We start from the raw sequence: 16,597 nt of genomic DNA on the forward strand, positions 1-16,597 counted from the left end.
ATAGTATAGTAAGGCGTCAAAATCGGACAAAAAAAGTCAAAAAATTTTTTGACCTCAAAATGTCATAAAAAATGTCATAGTATAGTAAGGCGTCAAAATCGGCCAAAAAAAAGTCAAAAATTTTTTTGACCTCAAAATGTCATAAAAAACGTCATAGTATAGTATGGCGTTTTTTTCAGCCAAAAAAAGTCAAAATTTTTTTTGACCTCAAAATGTCATAAAAAACGTCACAGTATAGTATGGCGTTTTTTTCAGCCAAAGAAAGTCAAAAATTTTTTTGACCTCAAAATGTCATAAAAAACGTCATAGTATAGTATGGCGTTTTTTTCAGCCAAAAAAAGTCAAAAAAATTTTTGAGCTCAAAATGTCATAAAAAACGTCATAGTATAGTATGGCGTTTTTTTCAGCCAAAAAAAGTCAAAATTTTTTTTGACCTCAAAATGTCATAAAAAACGTCATAGTATAGTATGGCGTTTTTTTCAGCCAAAAAAAGTCAAAAATTTTTTTTACCTCAAAATGTCATAAAAAACGTCATAGTATAGTATGGCGTTTTTTTCAGCCAAAAAAAGTCAAAAAATTTTTTGACCTCAAAATGTCATAAAAAATGTCATAGTATAGTAAGGCGTCAAAATCGGACAAAAAAAAGTCAAAAAATTTTTTGACCTCAAAATGTCATGAAAAACGTCATAGTATAGTATGGCGTTTTTTTCGGCCAAAAAAAGACAAAATTTTTTTGAGCTCAAAATGTCATAAAAAACGTTATAGTTATAGTAAGGCGTCAAAATCGGACCAAAAAAGTCAAAAAAATTTTTGACCTCAAAATGTCATAAAAAACGTCATAGTATAGTATGGCGTTTTTTTCAGCAAAAAAAAGTCAAAATTTTTTTTGACCTCAAAATGTCATAAAAAACGTCATAGTATAGTATGGCGTTTTTTTCAGCCAAAAAAAGTCAAAATTTTTTTTGACCTCAAAATGTCATAAAAAACGTCATAGTATAGTATGGCGTTTTTTTCAGCCAAAAAAAGTAAAAAATTTTTTTGACCTCAAAATGTCATAAAAAACGTCATAGTATAGTAAGGCGTCAAAATTGGACAAAAATAGTCAAAAATTTTTTTGACCTCAAAATGTCATAAAAAACGTCATAGTATAGTATGGCGTTTTTTTCAGCCAAAAAAAGTCAAAAAATTTTTTGACCTCAAAATGTCATAAAAAACGTCATAGTATAGTATGGCGTTTTTTTCAGCCAAAAAAAGTCAAAATTTTTTTTGACCTCAAAATGTCATAAAAAACGTCATAGTATAGTATGGCGTTTTTTTCAGCCAAAAAAAGTCCAAAATTTTTTTGAACTCAAAATGTCATAAAAAAAGTCATAGTATAGTATGGCGTTTTTTTCAGCCAAGAAAAGTCCAAAATTTTTTTGACCTCAAAATGTCATAAAAAAAGTCATAGTATAGTATGGCGTTTTTTTCAGCCAAAAAAAGTCAAAAAATTTTTTGACCTCAAAATGTCATAAAAAACGTCATAGTATAGTATGGCGTTTTTTTCAGCCAAAAAAAGTCAAAATTTTTTTTGACCTCAAAATGTCATAAAAAACGTCATAGTATAGTATGGCGTTTTTTTCAGCCAAAAAAAGTCCAAAATTTTTTGACCTCAAAATGTCATAAAAAACGTCATAGTATAGTATGGCGTTTTTTTCAGCCAAAAAAAGTCAAAATTTTTTTTGACCTCAAAATGTCATAAAAAACGTCATAGTATAGTATGGCGTTTTTTTCAGCCAAAAAAAGTCCAAAATTTTTTTGAACTCAAAATGTCATAAAAAAAAGTCATAGTATAGTATGGCGTTTTTTTCAGCCAAAAAAAGTCAAAAAAATTTTTGAGCTCAAAATGTCATAAAAAACGTCATAGTATAGTATGGCGTTTTTTTCAGCCAAAAAAAGTCAAAAATTTTTTTGACCTCAAAATGTCATGAAAAACGTCATAGTATAGTATGGCGTTTTTTTCAGCCAAAAAAAGTCAAAATTTTTTTTGACCTCAAAATGTCATAAAAAACGTCATAGTATAGTAAGGCGTCAAAATCGGACAAAAAAAGTCACAATTTTTTTTGACCTCAAAATGTCATAAAAAAAGTCATAGTATAGTATGCCGTTTTTTTCAGCCAAAAAAAGTCAAAAAATTTTTTGAGCTCAAAATGTCATAAAAAACGTCATAGTATAGTATGGCGTTTTTTTCAGCCAAAAAAAGTCAAAAATTTTTTTGACCTCAAAATGTCATGAAAAACGTCATAGTATAGTATGGCGTTTTTTTCAGCCAAAAAAAGTCAAAAATTTTTTTGACCTCAAAATGTCATAAAAAACGTCATAGTATAGTATGGCGTTTTTTCCAGCCAAAAAAAGTCAAAAATTTTTTTGACCTCAAAATGTCATAAAAAACGTCATAGTATAGTATGGCGTTTTTTTCAGCCAAAGAAAGTCAAAAAATTTTTTGACCTCAAAATGTCATAAAAAACGTCATAGTATAGTATGGCGTTTTTTTCAGCCAAAAAAAGTCAAAAAAATTTTTGAGCTCAAAATGTCATAAAAAACGTCATAGTATAGTATGGCGTTTTTTTCAGCCAAAAAAAGTCAAAAATTTTTTTGACCTCAAAATGTCATGAAAAACGTCATAGTATAGTATGGCGTTTTTTTCAGCCAAAAAAAGTCAAAATTTTTTTTGACCTCAAAATGTCATAAAAAACGTCATAGTATAGTAAGGCGTCAAAATCGGACAAAAAAAGTCACAATTTTTTTTGACCTCAAAATGTCATAAAAAAAGTCATAGTATAGTATGCCGTTTTTTTCAGCCAAAAAAAGTCAAAAAAATTTTTGAGCTCAAAATGTCATAAAAAACGTCATAGTATAGTATGGCGTTTTTTTCAGCCAAAAAAAGTCAAAAATTTTTTTGACCTCAAAATGTCATGAAAAACGTCATAGTATAGTATGGCGTTTTTTTCAGCCAAAAAAAGTAAAAAATTTTTTTGACCTCAAAATGTCATAAAAAACGTCATAGTATAGTATGGCGTTTTTTTCCAGCCAAAAAAAGTCAAAAAATTTTTTGAGCTCAAAATGTCATAAAAAACGTCATAGTATAGTATGGCGTTTTTTTCAGCCAAAAAAAGTCAAAAATTTTTTTGACCTCAAAATGTCATGAAAAACGTCATAGTATAGTATGGCGTTTTTTTCAGCCAAAATAAGTCAAAATTTTTTTTGACCTCAAAATGTCATAAAAAACGTCATAGTATAGTAAGGCGTCAAAATCGGACAAAAAAAGTCACAATTTTTTTTGACCTCAAAATGTCATAAAAAAAGTCATAGTATAGTATGGCGTTTTTTTCAGCCAAAAAAAGTCAAAAAAATTTTTGAGCTCAAAATGTCATAAAAAACGTCATAGTATAGTATGGCGTTTTTTTCAGCCAAAAAAAGTCAAAAATTTTTTTGACCTCAAAATGTCATGAAAAACGTCATAGTATAGTATGGCGTTTTTTTCAGCCAAAAAAAGTCAAAATTTTTTTTGACCTCAAAATGTCATAAAAAACGTCATAGTATAGTAAGGCGTCAAAATCGGACAAAAAAAGTCACAATTTTTTTTGACCTCAAAATGTCATAAAAAAAGTCATAGTATAGTATGCCGTTTTTTTCAGCCAAAAAAAGTCAAAAAATTTTTTGAGCTCAAAATGTCATAAAAAACGTCATAGTATAGTATGGCGTTTTTTTCAGCCAAAAAAAGTCAAAAATTTTTTTGACCTCAAAATGTCATGAAAAACGTCATAGTATAGTATGGCGTTTTTTTCAGCCAAAAAAAGTAAAAAAATTTTTTGACCTCAAAATGTCATAAAAAACGTCATAGTATAGTATGGCGTTTTTTCCAGCCAAAAAAAGTCAAAAATTTTTTTGACCTCAAAATGTCATAAAAAACGTCATAGTATAGTATGGCGTTTTTTTCAGCCAAGAAAAGTCCAAAATTTTTTTGACCTCAAAATGTCATAAAAAAAGTCATAGTATAGTATGGCGTTTTTTTCAGCCAAAAAAAGTCAAAAATTTTTTTGACCTCAAAATGTCATGAAAAACGTCATAGTATAGTATGGCGTTTTTTTCAGCCAAAAAAAGTCAAAATTTTTTTTGACCTCAAAATGTCATAAAAAACGTCATAGTATAGTAAGGCGTCAAAATCGGACAAAAAAAGTCACAATTTTTTTTGACCTCAAAATGTCATAAAAAAAGTCATAGTATAGTATGCCGTTTTTTTCAGCCAAAAAAAGTCAAAAAATTTTTTGAGCTCAAAATGTCATAAAAAACGTCATAGTATAGTATGGCGTTTTTTTCAGCCAAAAAAAGTCAAAAATTTTTTTGACCTCAAAATGTCATGAAAAACGTCATAGTATAGTATGGCGTTTTTTTCAGCCAAAAAAAGTAAAAAATTTTTTTGACCTCAAAATGTCATAAAAAACGTCATAGTATAGTATGGCGTTTTTTCCAGCCAAAAAAAGTCAAAAATTTTTTTGACCTCAAAATGTCATAAAAAACGTCATAGTATAGTATGGCGTTTTTTTCAGCCAAAGAAAGTCAAAAATTTTTTTGAACTCAAAATGTCATAAAAAACGTCATAGTATAGTATGGCGTTTTTTTCAGCCAAAAAAAGTCCAAAATTTTTTTGAACTCAAAATGTCATAAAAAAAGTCATAGTATAGTATGGCGTTTTTTTCAGCCAAAAAAAGTCAAAAAAATTTTTGAGCTCAAAATGTCATAAAAAACGTCATAGTATAGTATGGCGTTTTTTTCAGCCAAAAAAAGTCAAAAATTTTTTTGACCTCAAAATGTCATGAAAAACGTCATAGTATAGTATGGCGTTTTTTTCAGCCAAAAAAAGTCAAAATTTTTTTTGACCTCAAAATGTCATAAAAAACGTCATAGTATAGTAAGGCGTCAAAATCGGACAAAAAAAGTCACAATTTTTTTTGAGCTCAAAATGTCATAAAAAACGTCATAGTATAGTATGGCGTTTTTTTCAGCCAAAAAAAGTCACAATTTTTTTTGACCTCAAAATGTCATAAAAAAAGTCATAGTATAGTATGCCGTTTTTTTCAGCCAAAAAAAGTCAAAAAATTTTTTGAGCTCAAAATGTCATAAAAAACGTCATAGTATAGTATGGCGTTTTTTTCAGCCAAAGAAAGTCAAAAATTTTTTTGAACTCAAAATGTCATAAAAAACGTCATAGTATAGTATGGCGTTTTTTTCAGCCAAAAAAAGTCCAAAATTTTTTTGAACTCAAAATGTCATAAAAAAAGTCATAGTATAGTATGGCGTTTTTTTCAGCCAAAAAAAGTCAAAAAAATTTTTGAGCTCAAAATGTCATAAAAAACGTCATAGTATAGTATGGCGTTTTTTTCAGCCAAAAAAAGTCAAAAATTTTTTTGACCTCAAAATGTCATGAAAAACGTCATAGTATAGTATGGCGTTTTTTTCAGCCAAAAAAAGTCAAAAATTTTTTTGACCTCAAAATGTCATAAAAAACGTCATAGTATAGTAAGGCGTCAAAATCGGACAAAAAAAGTCACAATTTTTTTTGACCTCAAAATGTCATAAAAAAAGTCATAGTATAGTATGCCGTTTTTTTCTGCCAAAAAAAGTCAAAAAATTTTTTGAGCTCAAAATGTCATAAAAAACGTCATAGTATAGTATGGCGTTTTTTTCAGCCAAAAAAAGTCAAAAATTTTTTTGACCTCAAAATGTCATGAAAAACGTCATAGTATAGTATGGCGTTTTTTTCAGCCAAAAAAAGTAAAACATTTTTTTGACCTCAAAATGTCATAAAAAACGTCATAGTATAGTATGGCGTTTTTTCCAGCCAAAAAAAGTCAAAAAATTTTTTGAGCTCAAAATGTCATAAAAAACGTCATAGTATAGTATGGCGTTTTTTTCAGCCAAAAAAAGTCAAAAATTTTTTTGACCTCAAAATGTCATGAAAAACGTCATAGTATAGTATGGCGTTTTTTTCAGCCAAAAAAAGTCAAAATTTTTTTTGACCTCAAAATGTCATAAAAAACGTCATAGTATAGTAAGGCGTCAAAATCGGACAAAAAAAGTCACAATTTTTTTTGACCTCAAAATGTCATAAAAAAAGTCATAGTATAGTATGGCGTTTTTTTCAGCCAAAAAAAGTCAAAAAAATTTTTGAGCTCAAAATGTCATAAAAAACGTCATAGTATAGTATGGCGTTTTTTTCAGCCAAAAAAAGTCAAAAATTTTTTTGAGCTCAAAATGTCATAAAAAACGTCATAGTATAGTATGGCGTTTTTTTCAGCCAAAAAAAGTCAAAAATTTTTTTGACCTCAAAATGTCATAAAAAACGTCATAGTATAGTAAGGCGTCAAAATCGGACAAAAAAAGTCACAATTTTTTTTGACCTCAAAATGTCATAAAAAAAGTCATAGTATAGTATGCCGTTTTTTTCAGCCAAAAAAAGTCAAAAAATTTTTTGAGCTCAAAATGTCATAAAAAACGTCATAGTATAGTATGGCGTTTTTTTCAGCCAAAAAAAGTCAAAAATTTTTTTGACCTCAAAATGTCATGAAAAACGTCATAGTATAGTATGGCGTTTTTTTCAGCCAAAAAAAGTCAAAATTTTTTTTGACCTCAAAATGTCATAAAAAACGTCATAGTATAGTAAGGCGTCAAAATCGGACAAAAAAAGTCACAATTTTTTTTGACCTCAAAATGTCATAAAAAAAGTCATAGTATAGTATGCCGTTTTTTTCAGCCAAAAAAAGTCAAAAAATTTTTTGAGCTCAAAATGTCATAAAAAACGTCATAGTATAGTATGGCGTTTTTTTCAGCCAAAAAAAGTCAAAAATTTTTTTGACCTCAAAATGTCATGAAAAACGTCATAGTATAGTATGGCGTTTTTTTCAGCCAAAAAAAGTAAAAAAATTTTTTGACCTCAAAATGTCATAAAAAACGTCATAGTATAGTATGGCGTTTTTTCCAGCCAAAAAAAGTCAAAAATTTTTTTGACCTCAAAATGTCATAAAAAACGTCATAGTATAGTATGGCGTTTTTTTTCAGCCAAAGAAAGTCAAAAATTTTTTTGACCTCAAAATGTCATAAAAAACGTCATAGTATAGTATGGCGTTTTTTTCAGCCAAAAAAAGTCAAAAATTTTTTTGACCTCAAAATGTCATAAAAAACGTCATAGTATAGTATGGCGTTTTTTTTCAGCCAAAAAAAGTCCAAAAATTTTTTGACCTCAAAATGTCATAAAAAACGTCATAGTATAGTATGGCGTTTTTTTCAGCCAAGAAAAGTCCAAAATTTTTTTGACCTCAAAATGTCATAAAAAAAGTCATAGTATAGTATGGCGTTTTTTTCAGCCAAAAAAAGTCAAAAATTTTTTTGACCTCAAAATGTCATGAAAAACGTCATAGTATAGTATGGCGTTTTTTTCAGCCAAAAAAAGTCAAAATTTTTTTTGACCTCAAAATGTCATAAAAAACGTCATAGTATAGTAAGGCGTCAAAATCGGACAAAAAAAGTCACAATTTTTTTTGACCTCAAAATGTCATAAAAAAAGTCATAGTATAGTATGCCGTTTTTTTCAGCCAAAAAAAGTCAAAAAATTTTTTGAGCTCAAAATGTCATAAAAAACGTCATAGTATAGTATGGCGTTTTTTTCAGCCAAAAAAAGTCAAAAATTTTTTTGACCTCAAAATGTCATGAAAAACGTCATAGTATAGTATGGCGTTTTTTTCAGCCAAAAAAAGTAAAAAATTTTTTTGACCTCAAAATGTCATAAAAAACGTCATAGTATAGTATGGCGTTTTTTCCAGCCAAAAAAAGTCAAAAATTTTTTTGACCTCAAAATGTCATAAAAAACGTCATAGTATAGTATGGCGTTTTTTTCAGCCAAAGAAAGTCAAAAATTTTTTTGAACTCAAAATGTCATAAAAAACGTCATAGTATAGTATGGCGTTTTTTTCAGCCAAAAAAAGTCCAAAATTTTTTTGAACTCAAAATGTCATAAAAAAAGTCATAGTATAGTATGGCGTTTTTTTCAGCCAAAAAAAGTCAAAAAAATTTTTGAGCTCAAAATGTCATAAAAAACGTCATAGTATAGTATGGCGTTTTTTTCAGCCAAAAAAAGTCAAAAATTTTTTTGACCTCAAAATGTCATGAAAAACGTCATAGTATAGTATGGCGTTTTTTTCAGCCAAAAAAAGTCAAAATTTTTTTTGACCTCAAAATGTCATAAAAAACGTCATAGTATAGTAAGGCGTCAAAATCGGACAAAAAAAGTCACAATTTTTTTTGAGCTCAAAATGTCATAAAAAACGTCATAGTATAGTATGGCGTTTTTTTCAGCCAAAAAAAGTCACAATTTTTTTTGACCTCAAAATGTCATAAAAAAAGTCATAGTATAGTATGCCGTTTTTTTCAGCCAAAAAAAGTCAAAAAATTTTTTGAGCTCAAAATGTCATAAAAAACGTCATAGTATAGTATGGCGTTTTTTTCAGCCAAAGAAAGTCAAAAATTTTTTTGAACTCAAAATGTCATAAAAAACGTCATAGTATAGTATGGCGTTTTTTTCAGCCAAAAAAAGTCCAAAATTTTTTTGAACTCAAAATGTCATAAAAAAAGTCATAGTATAGTATGGCGTTTTTTTCAGCCAAAAAAAGTCAAAAAAATTTTTGAGCTCAAAATGTCATAAAAAACGTCATAGTATAGTATGGCGTTTTTTTCAGCCAAAAAAAGTCAAAAATTTTTTTGACCTCAAAATGTCATGAAAAACGTCATAGTATAGTATGGCGTTTTTTTCAGCCAAAAAAAGTCAAAAATTTTTTTGACCTCAAAATGTCATAAAAAACGTCATAGTATAGTAAGGCGTCAAAATCGGACAAAAAAAGTCACAATTTTTTTTGACCTCAAAATGTCATAAAAAAAGTCATAGTATAGTATGCCGTTTTTTTCAGCCAAAAAAAGTCAAAAAATTTTTTGAGCTCAAAATGTCATAAAAAACGTCATAGTATAGTATGGCGTTTTTTTCAGCCAAAGAAAGTCAAAAATTTTTTTGACCTCAAAATGTCATAAAAAACGTCATAGTATAGTATGGCGTTTTTTTCAGCCAAAAAAAGTCAAAAAAATTTTTGAGCTCAAAATGTCATAAAAAACGTCATAGTATAGTATGGCGTTTTTTTCAGCCAAAAAAAGTCAAAAATTTTTTTGACCTCAAAATGTCATGAAAAACGTCATAGTATAGTATGGCGTTTTTTTCAGCCAAAAAAAGTCAAAATTTTTTTTGACCTCAAAATGTCATAAAAAACGTCATAGTATAGTAAGGCGTCAAAATCGGACAAAAAAAGTCACAATTTTTTTTGACCTCAAAATGTCATAAAAAAAGTCATAGTATAGTATGGCGTTTTTTTCAGCCAAAAAAAGTCAAAAAAATTTTTGAGCTCAAAATGTCATAAAAAACGTCATAGTATAGTATGGCGTTTTTTTCAGCCAAAAAAAGTCAAAAATTTTTTTGACCTCAAAATGTCATGAAAAACGTCATAGTATAGTATGGCGTTTTTTTCAGCCAAAAAAAGTCAAAATTTTTTTTGATCTCAAAATGTCATAAAAAACGTCATAGTATAGTAAGGCGTCAAAATCGGACAAAAAAAGTCACAATTTTTTTTGACCTCAAAATGTCATAAAAAAAGTCATAGTATAGTATGCCGTTTTTTTCAACCAAAAAAAGTCAAAAAATTTTTTGAGCTCAAAATGTCATAAAAAACGTCATAGTATAGTATGGCGTTTTTTTTCAGCCAAAAAAAGTCAAAAATTTTTTTGACCTCAAAATGTCATGAAAAACGTCATAGTATAGTATGGCGTTTTTTTCAGCCAAAAAAAGTCAAAAATTTTTTTGACCTCAAAATGTCATAAAAAACGTCATAGTATAGTATGGCGTTTTTTCCAGCCAAAAAAAGTCAAAAATTTTTTTGACCTCAAAATGTCATAAAAAACGTCATAGTATAGTATGGCGTTTTTTTCAGCCAAAGAAAGTCAAAAATTTTTTTGACCTCAAAATGTCATAAAAAACGTCATAGTATAGTATGGCGTTTTTTTCAGCCAAAAAAAGTCAAAATTTTTTTTGACCTCAAAATGTCATAAAAAACGTCATAGTATAGTATGGCGTTTTTTTCAGCCAAAAAAAGTCAAAAATTTTTTTGACCTCAAAATGTCATAAAAAAAGTCATAGTATAGTATGGCGTTTTTTTCAGCCAAAAAAAGTCAAAAAATTTTTTGACCTCAAAATGTCATAAAAAACGTCATAGTATAGTATGGCGTTTTTTTCAGCCAAGAAAAGTCCAAAATTTTTTTGACCTCAAAATGTCATAAAAAAAGTCATAGTATAGTATGGCGTTTTTTTCAGCCAAAAAAAGTCAAAAATTTTTTTGACCTCAAAATGTCATGAAAAACGTCATAGTATAGTATGGCGTTTTTTTCAGCCAAAAAAAGTCAAAATTTTTTTTGACCTCAAAATGTCATAAAAAACGTCATAGTATAGTAAGGCGTCAAAATCGGACAAAAAAAGTCACAATTTTTTTTGACCTCAAAATGTCATAAAAAAAGTCATAGTATAGTATGCCGTTTTTTTCAGCCAAAAAAAGTCAAAAAATTTTTTGAGCTCAAAATGTCATAAAAAACCCCATAGTATAGTATGGCGTTTTTTTCAGCCAAAAAAAGTCAAAAATTTTTTTGACCTCAAAATGTCATGAAAAACGTCATAGTATAGTATGGCGTTTTTTTCAGCCAAAAAAAGTAAAAAATTTTTTTGACCTCAAAATGTCATAAAAAACGTCATAGTATAGTATGCCGTTTTTTCCAGCCAAAAAAAGTCAAAAATTTTTTTGACCTCAAAATGTCATAAAAAACGTCATAGTATAGTATGGCGTTTTTTTCAGCCAAAGAAAGTCAAAAATTTTTTTGACCTCAAAATGTCATAAAAAACGTCATAGTATAGTATGGCGTTTTTTTCAGCCAAAAAAAGTCAAAAATTTTTTTGACCTCAAAATGTCATAAAAAAAGTCATAGTATAGTATGGCGTTTTTTTCAGCCAAAAAAAGTCAAAAAATTTTTTGACCTCAAAATGTCATAAAAAACGTCATAGTATAGTATGGCGTTTTTTTCAGCCAAAAAAAAAGTCAAAAAATTTTTTGACCTCAAAATGTCATAAAAAACGTCATAGTATAGTAAGGCGTCAAAATCGGACAAAAAAAGTCAAAAAATTTTTTGACCTCAAAATGTCATAAAAAACGTCATAGTATAGTATGGCGTTTTTTTCAGCCAAAAAAAGTCAAAAAATTTTTTGACCTCAAAATGTCATAAAAAACGTCATAGTATAGTATGGCGTTTTTTTCAGCCAAAAAAAGTCAAAATTTTTTTTGACCTCAAAATGTCACAAAAAACGTCATAGTATAGTATGGCGTTTTTTTCAGCCAAAAAAAGTCCAAAATTTTTTTGAACTCAAAATGTCATAAAAAAAGTCATAGTATAGTATGGCGTTTTTTTCAGCCAAGAAAAGTCCAACATTTTTTTGACCTCAAAATGTCATAAAAAAAGTCATAGTATAGTATGGCGTTTTTTTCAGCCAAAAAAAGTCAAAATTTTTTTTGAGCTCAAAATGTCATAAAAAACATCATAGTATAGTAAGGCGTCAAAATCGGACCAAAAAAGTGCAAAATTTTTTTGACCTCAAAATGTCATAAAAAACGTCATAGTATAGTATGGCGTTTTTTTCAGCCAAAAAAAGTCAAAAATTTTTTTGAGCTCAAAATGTCATAAAAAACATCATAGTATAGTAAGGCGTCAAAATCGGACCAAAAAGGTCAAAAAAATTTTTGCCCTCAAAATGTCATAAAAAACATCATAGTATAGTATGCCGTTTTTTTCAGCCAAAAAAAGTCAAAAAATTTTTTGAGCTCAAAATGTCATAAAAAACATCATAGTATAGTATGGCGTTTTTTTCATCCAAGAAAAGTCAAAAAATTTTTTGACCTCAAAATGTCATAAAAAACGTCATAGTATAGTATGGCGTTTTTTTCAGCCAAAAAAAGTCCAAAATTTTTTTGACCTCAAAATGTCATAAAAAAAGTCATAGTATAGTATGGCGTTTTTTTCAGCCAAAAAAAGTCAAAATTTTTTTTGAGCTCAAAATGTCATAAAAAACATCATAGTATAGTAAGGCGTCAAAATCGGACCAAAAAAGTGCAAAATTTTTTTGACCTCAAAATGTCATAAAAAACGTCATAGTATAGTATGGCGTTTTTTTCAGCCAAAAAAAGTCAAAAAATTTTTTGAGCTCAAAATGTCATAAAAAACATCATAGTATAGTAAGGCGTCAAAATCGGACAAAAAAAGTCAAAAAATTTTTTGACCTCAAAATGTCATAAAAAACGTCATAGTATAGTAAGGAGTCAAAATCGGACAAAAAAAGTCAATTTTTTTTTGACCTCAAAATGTCATAAAAAACGTCATAGTATAGTATGGCGTTTTTTCCAGCCAAAAAAAGTCAAAAATTTTTTTGACCTCAAAATGTCATAAAAAAAGTCATAGTATAGTATGGCGTTTTTTTCAGCCAAAGAAAGTCAAAAATTTTTTTGACCTCAAAATGTCATAAAAAACGTCATAGTATAGTATGGCGTTTTTTTCAGCCAAAAAAAGTCAAAATTTTTTTTGACCTCAAAATGTCATAAAAAACGTCATAGTATAGTATGGCGTTTTTTTCAGCCAAAAAAAGTCAAAAATTTTTTTGACCTCAAAATGTCATAAAAAAAGTCATAGTATAGTATGGCGTTTTTTTCAGCCAAAAAAAGTCAAAAAATTTTTTGACCTCAAAATGTCATAAAAAACGTCATAGTATAGTATGGCGTTTTTTTCAGCCAAAAAAAAAGTCAAAAAATTTTTTGACCTCAAAATGTCATAAAAAACGTCATAGTATAGTAAGGCGTCAAAATCGGACAAAAAAAGTCAAAAAAATTTTTGACCTCAAAATGTCATAAAAAACGTCATAGTATAGTAAGGCGTCAAAATTGGACAAAAATAGTCAAAAATTTTTTTGACCTCAAAATGTCATAAAAAACGTCATAGTATAGTAAGGCGTCAAAATCGGACAAAAAAAGTCAAAAAATTTTTTGACCTCAAAATGTCATAAAAAACGTCATAGTATAGTATGGCGTTTTTTTCAGCCAAAAAAAGTCAAAAAAATTTTTGACCTCAAAATGTCATAAAAAACGTCATAGTATAGTATGGCGTTTTTTTCAGCCAAAAAAAGTCACAATTTTTTTTTACCTCAAAATGTCATAAAAAACGTCATAGTATAGTATGGCGTTTTTTTCAGCCAAAAAAAGTCCAAAATTTTTTTGACCTCAAAATGTCATAAAAAAAGTCATAGTATAGTATGGCGTTTTTTTCAGCCAAGAAAAGTCCAAAATTTTTTTGACCTCAAAATGTCATAAAAAAAGTCATAGTATAGTATGGCGTTTTTTTTCAGCCAAAAAAAGTCAAAATTTTTTTTGAGCTCAAAATGTCATAAAAAACATCATAGTATAGTAAGGCGTCAAAATCGGACCAAAAAAGTGCAAAATTTTTTTGACCTCAAAATGTCATAAAAAACGTCATAGTATAGTATGGCGTTTTTTTCAGCCAAAAAAAGTCAAAAATTTTTTTGAGCTCAAAATGTCATAAAAAACATCATAGTATAGTAAGGCGTCAAAATCGGACCAAAAAAGTCAAAAAAATTTTTGCCCTCAAAATGTCATAAAAAACATCATAGTATAGTATGCCGTTTTTTTCAGCCAAAAAAAGTCAAAAATTTTTTTGAGCTCAAAATGTCATAAAAAACATCATAGTATAGTATGGCGTTTTTTTCAGCCAAAAAAAGTCAAAATTTTTTTTGAGCTCAAAATGTCATAAAAAACGTCATAGTATAGTAAAGCGTCAAAATCGGACCAAAAAAGTGCAAAATTTTTTTGACCTCAAAATGTCATAAAAAACGTCATAGTATAGTATGGCGTTTTTTTCAGCCAAAAAAAGTCAAAAATTTTTTTGAGCTCAAAATGTCATAAAAAACATCATAGTATAGTATGGCGTTTTTTTCATCCAAGAAAAGTCAAAAAATTTTTTGACCTCAAAATGTCATAAAAAACGTCATAGTATAGTATGGCGTCAAAATCGGACAAAAAAAGTCAAAAAATTTTTTGACCTCAAAATGTCATAAAAAACGTCATAGTATAGTAAGGCGTCAAAATCGGACAAAAAAAGTCAATATTTTTTTTGACCTCAAAATGTCATAAAAAACGTCATAGTATAGTATGGCGTTTTTTTCGGCCAAAAAAAGTCAAAAATTTTTTTGACCTCAAAATGTCGTAAAAAACGTCATAGTATAGTATGGCGTTTTTTTCAGCCAAAAAAAGTCAAAAATTTTTTTCACCTCAAAATGTCATAAAAAACGTCATAGTATAGTATGGCGTTTTTTTCAGCCAAAAAAAGTCAAAATTTTTTTTGACCTCAAAATGTCATAAAAAACGTCATAGTATAGTATGGCGTTTTTTTCAGCCAAAGAAAGTCAAAAAATTTTTTGACCTCAAAATGTCATAAAAAACGTCATAGTATAGTATGGCGTTTTTTTCATCCAAGAAAAGTCAAAAAATTTTTTGACCTCAAAATGTCATAAAAAACGTCATAGTATAGTAAGGCGTCAAAATCGGACAAAAAAAGTCAAAAAATTTTTTGACCTCAAAATGTCATAAAAAACATCATAGTATAGTAAGGCGTCAAAATCGGACCAAAAAAGTCAATATTTTTTTTGACCTCAAAATGTCATAAAAAACGTCATAGTATAGTATGGCGTTTTTTTCGGCCAAAAAAAGTCAAAAAATTTTTTGACCTCAAAATGTCATAAAAAACGTCATAGTATAGTATGGCGTTTTTTTCTGCTAAAAAAAAGTCAAATTTTTTTTTGACCTCAAAATGTCATAAAAAACGTCATAGTATAGTATGGCGTTTTTTTCAGCCAAAAAAAGTCAAAATTTTTTTTGACCTCAAAATGTCATAAAAAACGTCATAGTATAGTATGGCGTTTTTTTCAGCCAAAGAAAGTCAAAAAATTTTTTGACCTCAAAATGTCATAAAAAACGCCATAGTATAGTATGGCGTTTTTTTCTGCTAAAAAAAAGTCACATTTTTTTTTTACCTCAAAATGTCATAAAAAATGTCATAGTATAGTATGGCGTTTTTTTCAGCCAAAAAAAGTCAACATTTTTTTTGACCTCAAAATGTCATAAAAAACGTCATAGTATAGTAAGGCGTCAAAATCGGCCAAAAAAAGTCAAAATTTTTTTTGACCTCAAAATGTCATAAAAAACGTCATAGTATAGTATGGCGTTTTTTTCAGCCAAAGAAAGCCAAAAAATTTTTTGACCTCAAAATGTCATTAAAAACGTCATAGTATAGTATGGCGTTTTTTTCAGCCAAAAAAAGTCAAAATTTTTTTTGACCTCAAAATGTCATAAAAAACGTCATAGTATAGTATGGCGTTTTTTTCAGCCAAAAAAAGTCAAAAATTTTTTTGACCTCAAAATGTCATAAAAAACGTCATAGTATAGTATGGCGTTTTTTTCAGCCAAAAAAAGTCAAAAATTTTTTTGACCTCAAAATGTCATAAAAAAACGTCATAGTATAGTAAGGCGTCAAAATCAGGCAAAAAAAGTCAAAAATTTTTTTGACCTCAAAATGTCATAAAAAACGTCATAGTATAGTATGGCGTTTTTTCCAGCCAAAAAAAGTCAAAATTTTTTTTGACCTCAAAATGTCATAAAAAAACGTCATAGTATAGTAAGGCGTCAAAATCAGCCAAAAAAAGTCAAAAATTTTTTTGACCTCAAAATGTCATAAAAAACGTCATAGTATAGTATGGCGTTTTTTTCAGCCAAAAAAAGTCAAAAATTTTTTTGACCTCAAAATGTCATAAAAAACGTCATAGTATAGTAAGGCGTCAAAATCGGCCAAAAAAAGTCAAAATTTTTTTTGACCTCAAAATGTCATAAAAAACGTCATAGTATAGTATGGCGTTTTTTTCAGCCAAAGAAAGCCAAAAATTTTTTTGACCTCACAATTTCATAAAAAACGTCATAGTATAGTATGGCGTTTTTTTCAGCCAAAAAAAGTCAAAAATTTTTTTGACCTCAAAATGTCATAAAAAACGTCATAGTATAGTATGGCGTTTTTTTCAGCCAAAAAAAGTCAAAAATTTTTTTGACCTCAAAATGTCATAAAAAACGTCATAGTATAGTATGGCGTTTTTTTCAGCCAAAAAAAGTCAAAATTTTTTTTGACCTCAAAATGTCATAAAAAACGTCATAGTATAGTATGGCGTTTTTTTCAGCCAAAAAAAGTCAAAATTTTTTTTGACCTCAAAATGTCATAAAAAACGTCATAGTATAGTAAGGCGTCAAAATTGGACAAAAATAGTCAAAAATTTTTTTGACCTCAAAATGTCATAAAAAACATCATAGTATAGTATGGC

This window comes from Toxotes jaculatrix, chromosome 10 (assembly GCF_017976425.1).
Source record: "Toxotes jaculatrix isolate fToxJac2 chromosome 10, fToxJac2.pri, whole genome shotgun sequence".
Classification (NCBI taxonomy): domain Eukaryota; kingdom Metazoa; phylum Chordata; class Actinopteri; family Toxotidae; genus Toxotes; species Toxotes jaculatrix.